Genomic DNA, 13023 nt, shown 5'->3' on the forward strand with positions numbered 1-13023 from the left:
CCAAGGGATGCAGTGCCCTCTTCTGGGCTCCACAGGCACCAGGCATGCACTTGGTGCACAGACGTACATGCAAACAAAACACTCATATACATTAAAATAATGATAGTATAATGACAATAACAAATGATAATAATAAATGTTAGGAACTCTGTTAGTGTAATTTATTGCAGCATTTTTCCTTTATATGAAAGATGATTTCATTTCTTTATTAATGCTGGAAAATGTTCTGATAAACTTACATTATTTTCTCTTGGTAAAATGGAATAATTTGTTACACAGCAAAAGATAGCTAATACATTAAGCTAGGAATTAGTGAAAACTTCCTTAGCTTGGTAAAGGTTTGTTTTTATCAGAAATCAGAGACAATCATCAGATGTAAAAATGAAGCAATTATTACACTTCCATTAAATTGAACAACAAAGTAAGAATGATTGCCATCACTATTATTTAATAATTTTTGGAAATTTTAAATAGTGGGATTTCTTTCGTTGAATTTGTTATTTGACAAGTTCATACATGTGTATATTTCTTTCCAATTATAAATAATGGGATTTAAAAAGAAATGAGTAGTGTAAATATTAGAATAACTCATAATTAACATTTTCTGAAGATGATATAATTGTCTAATTAGTCAAAGAGAATAAAATGAAAATTTCTTTGAACTACTAAGAAATTCCAATGTGATAGGTGCGTACAGGGCAAATATGTACCCAAAACATTAGCATCTCTGAATAACAGTAGACTCTAACTAAAAAATGTAATAGAAAAATATACTTTTCACAGTATTAAAAAACAATCTACAAACTCCCTAGAAATTTACATGAAACAGGAAATTGTTTTGGAAAGGGCTATAAATTTTTATTGAAGGCTATAAGACTTGACTACATCAAGGGTTATCTTCTATTTGAGGAGGAAAATGTTCAGTATGATAAACAATCCTATTTTTCCCCAATTTGATCAAAATGTTCAGTGTACTTGTCATAAAAATTCAGTGATATTTTATTTGGTATTGAGCAATTACATTTTAAAGCTCATTTAAAAGAGTAAATATTCATTAATTAATATTTTTTTAAAAAAGAGGAATAATGTAGGACATTTGCCCATTAAATGTACCCAGATCTTACCAAAGAGTGCATTAATGGACTAGAAAGATGACTCAGTAGTTAAGAGCTCTGGCTGCTCTTGCAGAGGGCCTAGTTCAATTGCAAGCACATGGTGGCTCACAACCATCCATAACTCCAGTTCTAGGGGGTCCAATACCCTCCCCTGACTTTCATAGGCACCAAGCATACATGTGATGTGCAGTACACATAAAATAATAAAATAAATAAATCTAAAAGAAATTTAGATTTCTAAAGACTGCAGTAATTACAAATATTTTATCTTCACAGAAATAGAGGACTATATAAATAAGACAAAGTAGGGAGTTTAGATGCAAACCCACATGTTGAAATGTAAGATTCATTTTTGATGAAAAAGACATTTTAGACCAGTAACACATATGAAAATATGCTTTTAGAATTAACAGAAGAAACTCTGGAATATTTAAGTATAATGTTAAGATACAGAAGGTCTTGCAATTTGAGACTTTAAAACCTAGAAGACAGAGCCTGGTGCATGCCCTTAATCCCAGCACTTGTGAGTTCCAGGTCACCCTGGTATAGATAGTATATAGGACAGCCAGGGCTACATAGTGTGACCCTGTCTGGAAACAAACAAACAAACAAACAAACAAACAAACAAACCAGAATCTAGAAGCTAAGCCAGCTGTGATGGTGCTTGCCAGTAGTCCCAGATACTTAGGAAGCTGAAGCATAAGAATTACTTGAAATCAGGAGTTCAAGGCTAGTAGGAGCAACATAGTGAGCTACCAGATACCTTCTCAAACAACAACAAAACCCAGAAGCCATAAAATAGAGTAATGTTTTTCTTCATTAACATTTAAAACTGTGATGAAAGATACTATATCCAAAGTTAAGACAAATAACAATAGAAAGAAACTATGTAGATATCAGGTAAAATGCTGTTATCTCTGTCTAAATCTAGGTTGTGTCCTGGAAGTCAATAAGAAAAAGATAACAACCTATTTACAATGGAGAATTAGGTCAGCCAGCACGGTAGATTTTTACCTGTAGTCCTACTGTTCAGGAAGCTGAGACAAGAGGAACTATATGAGTTTGAGACCCACCTGTGCTACCTAGTGAGTTCAGGATAGCCTACACTGTAGAGTAAGATCCTGTCTCAAATAAAGCAAAAGAAAATGTTTAAATAACACCATCTGATGATTCAATAATAAAATAGATAATAACCAAATAACTAGGAATAGGCACTTAACTTACTACTCGTTAATAAACTGTAGGTGAAACCACAATGAAGCACCATTTTTTTAAAATGTGAAAAATTTAAAAAGATCAGAAGGATTGTGGCAAAACACAACCTCTTGTATACATTGGTTGGAGTACGGATTAATATTGATTTTGGTTTGTTTGTTTTATAGGACCACTTTGTCAGTTGCCAGGAGAATTTCTCTCTTCCTGTTTGGATTTATGAGGGTCTCACAATATTGCTCTGACTGTCCTGGAACTCACTATGTAGACCAGGCTGCTTGCAGGTGTCTTTAGAGGCCAGAGGCATTAGATGGAGATCTAGGAGGTTCTGAGCTTCTGCCATGGGTACTAGGAGTCAAACTCAGGTCCTCTGCAAGAGCGTGCTCTTACAGATGAGCAGTCTCTTCAGCCTCCAATACCACTCTTGACCAATTCTTTTCAATTTTTTATTAATTTATTTATGTGCATTGGTGTTTTGTTTGCATGTATGTCTGAGTACCACATACATGTCTGGTACCTATAGAGGCCAGAAGAGGGTATCAGATGCCTTGGAACTAGAGTTATAGATGATATGGGTTCTTGGAATTGAACCCAGGTCCTCTGGAAGAGCAGGCAATGCTTTTAACCACTGAATCATCTGTCCAGCCCTTTGACCACCTCTTAATTAAATGGCTATATAATGTATGTCTCTTTTAAATAAAAACAGGAATTATGACTAACCTTTACCTTTAGCTAGTCTATACACTTGTTAAAGTGATGGAAATAACTTTTATCTACACTTTAAATAAAATATGTATTCTTAGGACTAGAGAGATGAGTCAGTGGTTAAATGCACGTGTGGCTCTTTTGAAATGGAGTATATCTGGTCCTACTTTCAGGGAGTTCTAGTCTAGCAGGGAGAAAAGAAGCAGTGTACTGTGGAATGGAACTCAATTAGGCTGAGCTGGCTGCCAGAGTAGAGGCATGTAACTCCATCTGGCATCTAGGGAGGCTTCCTATAGGAGGTGACATTTTTAATGAGTTGGGGAAAAAAACCTCTCTTCCATCCTCTTTTATGAAGAATGACCTTGCCATCGTTTTCACTCTTCCAAACGTGGTGACCTATTGAGGAAAAGTAGTTGAGTCAATTTAAGTTCAAGATTTTCCACTCCCTGTGACTTTGGGCAAGTCATTTAGCTTCTCGGCCTCTCTTTCCTCAATCTAGTCATGAGGCTGATGCCTGCTTACCTCTCAAGGCTGTTCTTAGTACTGGAGATGGTCTTGTGAAACTGCAGGTGACTGTCACTACAGAAGAGGAAAAAGGACTTAGATCTTGTTTTCGTACTAACAAAGTGCGTAACCCAATACATGTGTGAAGATGGTTCTGAATTAAAGACTGGCCTTGACCATAGCAGTCAGTATTGGGGGAAATACTGTCACTTGAACAACTTACTTCACACATCTTTTAATCTCCTTTCTTCTCTGTTAAAAAGGACAGAATGCTATCAACAGCATCATGGATTTTATTGACTAAGGAGTGGGTGGTTCCATTCAAATGAATTCATTCAGAGTTCGTATCACTAAGTACCTGGAACACAGTGGGTACTTTGTAGAGTCGCTGTTGTTGGTACTTACTTCGGAAGACACTTACAGAGTACTGCCTATGCAAGGTTGCCGTTGTCCTCCATGAATCCCCAGTTATTTGGGGGAAGACTGTGAAGGCCTCTGACAGAAAAGAGCACCATGGGGTAGAGGGGAAAGAACAGGACGGCAAGGGAGAGACTCCAGCCCTGCCTGAGGCTGACACAGGTGAACTCACCCTGAGGTTTGGGTCTTAAAGAATCAGCCAGATGGGTGAAGTACTGAAGAGCATTCTAGGCAGAAGGAATAACATATGCAAAAGAACTGGATGTTTTTAGATAGAGCAAGAGAGTGGAGTGTATAGGCTTCAATGAGGCCCACGAACCTCCTGAAATTGGATCAAAATGCTACATGTGTATAACTATGCACATAATTTTGTGAGCTTCCTTCATAGCTTTCATTAAATGCATAAAGGGATTTGTATCCCCTCAGAAAGGTTGAGAGCCAGAATAGTTGGTAACGAAGTATTATGTGAAGGAATCTGAGGTGGGAGTTTACCTGGATTAAATTTGTATTTTAGAACTGTCACATTTCCAGTCAGTAGGACAGACGATTGTAGCTGGACAGGGTGGGGCATGCCTGTAATCTCAGCATTTGGGAGGTGGAGGCAGGACGATCAGGAGGCCATCTTTGCCTATATGAAAAGTTAAAGTCCAGGTAGGGATACAGAAAGCCTTGTCTGCAAAAAAGTGGATTGTGTGAGGTCTAACTTGGGATTGGGGTCGAAAAGTAGAGTCAGGCAGGGCTAGTTACACTTAGTACATTTCATGACTGTGTTGGCACCATTCATTTAGAAGCATTTGAATTTCAAAGTTTGGAATCCACATCCTTTGAGAGTTGTTAATAAGATGACTTCAACTGTTGGATGATATACACTGTTAGAAATTGTGAAGCTGAGGGATAAGAGGGCAGAAATGAGTAGACATTAACAGAAACCAGTCAGGGTAATAGTATAAGCAACAAGAACCTCCACCAATGGTCATCTATCATCCAAAGTCCCTGGTTCATATGTAATTACTAACTTCCAACCTATTCCTTGTTCCTAGAGATCCCAAATAACACCAGAGACACTTGATTAAAGAAGGAAGAGGGGGAGAGAGAGAGAGAGAGAGAGAGAGAGAGATTACTTCTAAGCTGTGAGTCAGACAAAGTTTACCAAAGAAAGTAACATCTAAGATAGTTATTTAAGATCCACAATGATGTCAGGAGCTAAAGATAAATGATGGAGGGCGCTCTGAGGGTCTGCACAGAATCTGGAGGTAAGAAAGAGCAAATAGAAATATTAGAGGGGGCAGAGGTAGGACATGCCTCAAGCAGTTGTCCGGGGAGTCTGGGCATGTTATATTTTTCAAGGGAGTGGACAGCTGAGGTGCTTTGAGCAGTTCTTGACTAGGAAAGTAACACTATCAAGTTAACATTTTAGAAGGAAGGGACACTCGGGAGGCAGAGGCAGGCGGATCTCTGTGAGTTCGAGGCCAGCCTGGTCTACAAGAGCTAGCTCCAGGACAGGCTCTAAAGCTGCAGAGAAACCCTGTCTCGAAAAACCAAAAAAAAAAAAGGAAAACAAAGAAAAAAAAAAAGAAGGAAGGGAGAGGTTTGGGAAGAGGCTGATGCCATCATCCAAGAGAAGAAAATGACAGTGAGCATAGAGCAGATGAGATGGACTGAGAAGTGATTGGGCAAAAGAAAGGACCAGAGTCAGAGGCTTGGTGCATAAGGAAAGATGGAGCAGAAGGTGGGCGTGATTGAGAATGTAGCTCTCAGGAAGTTGGAGTCTTCGGGCTCGGCCATGGATTCATTTATTGCATGCCCACTGTTCTGGCCATGAGAAATGGAGTGCTGTCCTGGTGGATCTTACCGTAGATAAGACAAATAATAAACAATAGAACATGAGTGGTGAAGAGGTGCCTTTTGAGGAGTTCAGTCTTTAATGGTGAATTGCTGATCAGAGACTTGAAGGAAGTCAGGCAGCAAGCCATGCACAAATTTAGGAGATGATCCTTCAGCGAGAAGATGCATGTGTTTGAAGAACAGTCACAAAGACAATGTGATTTGAGGAAGGTTGAATGAGGGGCAAAAGGAGTAGAAGATAAAGTGCCACATGCAGAATGTTAGAGCTATTTAGGAGGTAGAATGAGCAAGCTGTAGTGACTGAAGACACATTGTGTGTCCAATCTGCAATCTTTAGGCCACATTTAGTCAATAATAGCTATGGATTTGGTCTAACACAAATACTTGTACTTACTTTAAAACATTGTGAGACCTTTTGCATTTTTTCTTATAATGTGATTGCACAATTAAGTATAAACTGTGTAGAGGTCATCGTGTCAAAATGTCAAAAGGTTGGACTTACCTGGCAAGGTAACTCCAAGGTATGTTTTGGGCACAAGTGACCAGGCGTATGGCAGTAGCTTTCACTGAGGTGGGAAATGCAAGAGGCAAGGCTTGCATTATAAGGTTGTGGGGGAGGTCCCTCTGACATCTGACGGCTGTCCAGTCTGTCCTGTTGGAACTGGCTCACAAGTACTAGGTTTGATGAGCCTAGACCCAGCAGAAAGATCTGTGCTGGATAGAGCCACACCTGAAGTTATGAAATGGAATGGCATCACTGAAGGAGACTGAGATGAAAGAGAGTGCGAGAGAAAAACTGGGGAAGAGGTACCGACCTGCAGAATGGGCCCAAGAAGAGGTGGAGGGGTGGACCAGAGAAGGAAAACCAACTGCGGGTGGGCTTGCCAAGAAAGGAAGTGGCCTTGTTAAGAGTGTTAAATCTTGTGGGCAGGAGGAGTTAAGTCCAGGGCAGAAGTGAATGTATTGCTTTAACCATCAGGAAGTCCTGGGCAACCTTCCTAAAAACATTTTCCATGCAGCGATGAGTGCAAGAGGCAGATTGCAGTGGGTTGAAGAACTCGTAGGAGGTACTGAAGTGGAGATGGCCAGTGTAGACAAATTTCTCAAGAAGCTTAGCTGTGAAGAAGAAAGAGGGACAGAGGGAGATGTGGAGGCAGGTAGAGGCTTTTGATTCCCAGATGGGAAAGACTTGAGCTTCTATAAATGGGGACAGGAAGGAGGCAACAAAGAGGGAACAGTTAAGAATGTGGAGCTAGAAGGAATGGTTGTTGTGCATGAGAGAGCAAGGATAGACCCCAGATCTCGGGTGGAAACTGACCTTAAATAGTATAGGGGACCCCGCTTCCTCTCAGAGAGGGAAAGCACTGATGGTAATGGACATATAAGGTGCATTGAGATTGGTGAAAGGAATGCTTCAGGGAAGTTGAAAGAAATCAACAAAGAGCTCTGACCAAGCACATAGATGCTGGAGCCAGGGAGAAACAAATAATACTTATGGCTGGGAGCCAGGGAGGACAGCTCTCAGGAAGGCAGCATTTGATCAGGAGCATGAAATCCAGCATGAATAAAATCAGCAAAGGCATAAAGGAGTGAAAAGGCTGGGCGTGCAGATGTAATAGTGAACTCGCTTGACAACAGTTGGACAGGAGTGAGAATAACAGTGTGGGTACACTGGCATTGGCAGCCATAATAACGTTACCATGTGTTTGTTAAGCCCTGAAGCTCTCCCGGTAGATGCTTTAGCATTCATGGATTCATTTAATCCGACCATGCCCTATGGGGTGGATATTTCCCCGTTTTGCAGATAAGGAAAATGAGTCCCAGACTGGTAAAGAAATGGATCCCAGCCCAACAAGCTGGTAGGTGGTGGGGCCAGTATTGAAACTCAGGCCTGTTTGAGTCCATCTGTCCAGAAAAGCCAGCTGAGCCCATATGATGAGGGAGACTTCAGCGCCAACTTGGAGTCTTAACTTTATCCAGCAGACAATGAGGAGCCAAGAGCTAGTGAGCAAGAGAGTGGTGCTGAAAGGTGAACTTTAGGGAGGCTAAAAAGGAAAGAGAAGGGGGTTGTCAGAAGGAGAAGCAGCAGAAGCCTGTCCTTGGTAAGAGACTGGACTGTCACATTTTCCTCATGACAACCTTAGGAGTTGTGGCATTTTCATCACATTGTAGAGAAGAGGAATGGAGAACTAAGGCTTGGGGCTTGAGACCTGGGTCATGTGATTTCAGTGTGTCTGTGGAACAGTGCGTCAGAGGGATCTCCAAGTTGGAGAAGGGTGTGTGCCCGTATGCGTGTGTGTATTCAAGCATGTGCTTGTCTGCCGGGTGGACCACAGTGCCTTCCCCTCCTGTCATCTTTCCTTCTCATCCCTTCCTGATTTCTTTCATTCCTGGATTCCATACTTCTTACAGTCTCTGAACTGAGGAATCTGGGAATGGGATGTTGCCATTTCCTTGGCTGTCCTCAGAAAAGTTGCCTTTCCATTTCTGAAGCATCTAATCCCCTCCCAGCCCTACTGTCTATCCTTCCACTCCATGATACTGTAGCCCCACGTCAGTGACTGTCATATGCAGACCGGCCTCTTAGAAATGAGATGTAGAAGCAATTAACAAGATCCCCATTGCTCTTATTTCCGTTTTGATTGTTTGCTGGGCATTTGATGTATGTTGTAGATTTTGCAACAGTCCTGGAGTTGGCAGCATGAGCCCTTTTTTACAGATGAGGTAACAGTTCCCAAGAGGGGCAATACAATGCCCAAGGGCACATAACTAGAAGCACATGTAAAGCCTGGGTTTAGGCTCAGGTCTCCCTTCCCTTCCTTCCCTCCCTCTCCTCTCCTCTCCTCTCCTCTCCTCTCCTCTCCTCTCCTCCCCTCCCTGCTCCCCTCTCCCCTCCCTGCTCCCCTCTCCCCTCCCTGCTCCCCTCTCCCCTCTCCCCTCCCCTCCCCTCCCCTCCCGTCCCCTCCCCTCCCATCTCCTCTCCTCTCCTCTCCTCTCCTCTCCTCTCCTCTCCTCTCCTCTCCTCTCCTCTCCTCTCCTCTTCTTTCTTCCTTATCTTTCTTTATTTCCTCTTCCTTGTGTGGTTCTAGGAGTGGAACCCAGGGCCTTCATGTGATAGGCAAGCACTCTACCGTTGGGCTCCATCCCTAACCCATGAACCCAGGTCTTTTTGCTTCTAACGCTGTATACTTCTCATGCTGGATTTCTAAGCATCATTCTTGGTTTTGCTGACCTTGAGTCTTAAGAAAATACAAGTCTGTCCTATAAGGACAGAACGGATTTCTAGCACAAAACCTGGAAGGACTGAGTCTGAGACCTGAAACTCTAAAAATTCCTGATTCGGGTCCTGACTGTATTTTATACCCAGTTGTGTGACCTCAGTCTGCGTATCTAACTTCTCTGAGGTTAAGTTCATTTTTAAACTGCCACTTCTGCAGAATTGTTGCAGGGGTTCGATGGGATGATACATACAGAGTTCAAGCAGAAAACAGGTTGCTGTTATTATTTATAGGAAAATAAAGGTTGGGCACCTGTCAGAGTCAAAAATTGTGTTTCTGTACTGTGAAGATGACCCTAAGATTAAGGCTGGGTTGGGGAGGGCTATCCACAAGGGCACCAGCCATAGGCTCCTTGGAGACGGTGTTGGATGTGGCCCTGGATAATGTGTCACACTGGCTTACCCATTTGGACCCCACCCTAGCCCAACTTCCCAGTTCTGGCCCTTCGTGTATCTCCCCTTCTCTGCAAACTAATGTCTCTGCCTCTCTCTGTCACCCCTGCCTGTGGCCTCTACCCTGCCCTTCCTGGCCCCAGGGAAGAGGAGGAGGAGGAAACTGAGGAAGAGGAAGAGGAAGACGCTCACCAGTTCTGCTGTCCGGCCTCCGAATGCAGTAGTCCCTCCTCTCGGTAACTGAGAGGACAAGGGCCATTTTCTATGCAGAAGCAAAAGCCTTAATCAGCCCCCAACCCCTGCCTCTGTGGATCCCTCATGGGACCCTGTCCCCCTGCTTCAGGAACCAGATGGGCAAGCATCATGCTCTTCCTTCCCTGACCTCCTTCTTGGAATTTCTCCCCACCCCTGCTGTCTCCCCTAGGCTCTAGCCCTTGAATTAAAGAGCTGCAGTCCTAGATTTTACTAAAATGTGGGAGAAGCAGAGCTTGGAGCTTGAAGCTTGGAACCTGGACCCTCTTGCACCCAAACCCCCACTTCCCAGGCACCCTGGAGCCTGTTACTACTGGAGAGGTCTCCAAATGACACCCCAAGGACCTACCTCTGTCCTCTGTGAGCACAAACAGAGACGCAGGGTGCCTAGGGCTCAGAGGACCAGACGGGAGCAGGAACCAGCCTGCCTAGTTCCCCGTCACTCATTCCCTTGCTGTGGCCATAGCTGCCATTTTCTCCACTGCTTGAAGGCCTCACTTCATCCCCTCTCCCCAACCCCATCATGCCCATAGCGCTCTGTAAACATGGTCAGGAGGGAAAGGCCTTTCAGCATGTGTGTTGCTATGTATAAAAAAATTTCCATCAATAAAAGCTGATCTCTTCTCTCTGTCTGATGTATGTTCCACCCCACCCCATCTCCCTGTCTCCATTCCCACCAGAACTTTGCCTTCTTTCCTCTCCGGGGCTGGTAATGGGCTGGAAGACAGAGTAGGGTCTGATTTGTGGCATTGTCAACACCTAAAAGTCATTCAATAAATAAATGTGTAAATGTCTCCCAGCATGAGTACACCTGTTACTGTCTTCAGGGCACTAGCCAAAGGCATCTTTGAAATGGCTAATCTTGGACATAGCCCCTGACTTCTGTGATATATAGATATAGATATAGATATAGATATAGATATCTCCATCCATCCCATGGAGAAGGTGGTTTGCCTAGGGTCACTAGAGTTCTTCCAGCTCTGATGTTCTGAATCTGAGCTGCTACCACCATTTTAAGAAGCTGTAGTTATGACCTTTGAAAATATGATGATTTGGGTATATATTTCATGCAATTCTATGATTTCATGAAATTCTATGATTTTTCTTTCTACAGTGTTATGATACTTGGATTTTCTAATCCTATTATCTTAGATTTCATAATTCTAACATTCAAAAATTCTGATGATGTGATTTTAATATTAGGAGTCCTTGTTTCTGATACTGTAATGTTAGGATCTCTGAGAGGAAGCCATTTCCCCAACATGACTGTAAACATTTCCTTGACTTGGTTGGAAGTGAAGACTCGTCAAAGCAGTGGTTCTCAACCTGTGGGTCACCTAAGAGCATCGGAAAACAGAGATATTTTATATTACAATTCCTAACAGTAGTACAATCACAGCTAGGAAATAGCAAGGGAAATAATTTCATGGTTGTGGTCCCCATAACATAAAGAGCTGTATTAAAGGGTGGCAGCATAGGACCACTGCTTTAAAGGGTGCAATGGGGAAAGAAGACAGTGGCCCTTATGGATCTGAGCTCCCCCTTCCATGATGTGTTTATATTAGGAAATGGAAAGGTGAGTGGGGAATGATAGGATCCAGCAGGGCTTGCTGGAGGATGAAGGCTAAGAATTGGGTCTCAAGTATTGGCAAAGATTTGATTAGATGACAAGAGGTAAGAAGACATTACAGGGAATAGAATAGGGAACATATGGGGGAAATGCCCACCGGGGTGCTCCAGGGTCAACTTGGGGAATGGTGAGTAATTGCTGTGTTCAAATGTCTCTCCAGGGTGTATGAGTCTAGGTGACATGTAACTGGGAAAAGGAGATCATCTATGCTTTATTGGGTGGAAATAGAAGGAAGTGGGCAGGGTACCTGAATAAAGGAAGAGGGTAAGTCAATGACAGATGGTCATCCTGGGAACCGTAAGAGTGGTAACTCCTATTTAGACAACTGAATTGGCTCGATCCAACAGAGTCTGTGCTGTGGGAAGGGAGCAGGCTTAATATCTGTTGTGAGAAAAATCTACCTCCATGTGTCTGTGCGCGCGCGCGCGCGCGCGCGCGCGCGTGTGTGTGTGTGTGTGTGTGTGTGTGTGCGTGTGTGTGAGGGTGCACAGGTCTCACAGTAGTGAGAGTCTGTGTGAGGTTTTACTTTTCTAAGGAATTCTGAACATATGAGGTTTCTGACCAGAAAGTCTCTATGTATGTGCCCAGTGAATGTAATCATAAAGGTGAGATATGGTTGACTTTTAAACATGGCGCTGTTGCTCTTGGGGTAAGTTTATCAGTTTATCAGGCAGATAGTTACACACATACAGACAGGCATACGTTACCTGAGGATTTAGGGAACAAGGTGACTGAGCAACAGATGTATGCTAGGTTCTGACCTGGGCTTGGTAACTCCCATGAAAGTGAATCACGCCAGACCACAGCTCTTGGAAAAGAGACACAGCGATCAAGAGTGTGCAGTGTGTACTTCAAGAGAGAATTACGTTAGCTGGTGGCAAGGGTCACCAGGAGATGGGTGAGAATGAGACACAAAGGAGACAATACCTGATTTTGTTGGGTTCTAGGCGGGTGAGAGAGTGAGTCAGAATTGAATTGGCTAGAAGATTTGCCTGCTCAGGGTACACAAAATGAAGATGAGCTCATCTAGGACAGTTAAGTCCAAAGGTGAAATGAAGAAAAGACATTTTGGACAGGAAATAATAAAGCAAGTCTGTCTGTGAAAGCCCAAAAAGATGATGGATGAGCTTGCTATAGAGGAATTGCAAGTAGCCTTTTGTTCCCTGCTTGGAACATACAGGCCAGAGTGAGAGGCAGTAGGAAGTGCTGGGGTGGGGGCAGCGTGGATCTTTGTAGCACAAAGTGCAACTTTTGTGTAGGAAATAGGGAAGTTTTCAAGAGAGACTCAACTTTCACTGCCCAGGCTTCACCTGGATCTGTGGGACTAGGGGGAGTTGGGAGGATCTTGGTCTTAACATAGAGTAGGGAACCCTGATGGCTCCTTGGCCTGGAGAGGGAGGGAGGGGGGTATGGGTGGAGGGGAGGGGAGGGAAGGGGGAGGAGGAGGGGAGGAGATGGAAATTTTTAAATATAAAAAAATAAATCATGAAAAAAAAAGAAAAAAAACTTGTTTGTAAAGTTCGCACCAGCTCTGTGGATCTCATGTACAAATACATGAATCATTGTTCTTAAATGGAGGAGTTTTCCCTCTCTAACTTCAGGCTTTCCTGCTTTCACAAAGACTTAACTGATGTCTAGTCCCTTGTGTGAACTGGAGAGATGGATGTTGCAGG

General features: G+C 43.1%; 1 protein-coding gene across 2 annotated transcripts in view; it reads left to right on the forward strand.

Annotated features, from left to right (window-relative positions):
* Nucleotides 1-13023, forward strand: part of Iqsec2 (IQ motif and Sec7 domain ArfGEF 2) — a 79850-nt gene that overhangs the window by 36982 nt on the left and 29845 nt on the right. The gene's annotated exons all lie outside the window — the stretch shown is intronic.

This window comes from Arvicola amphibius, chromosome X (assembly GCF_903992535.2).
Source record: "Arvicola amphibius chromosome X, mArvAmp1.2, whole genome shotgun sequence".
NCBI lineage: Eukaryota > Metazoa > Chordata > Mammalia > Rodentia > Cricetidae > Arvicola > Arvicola amphibius.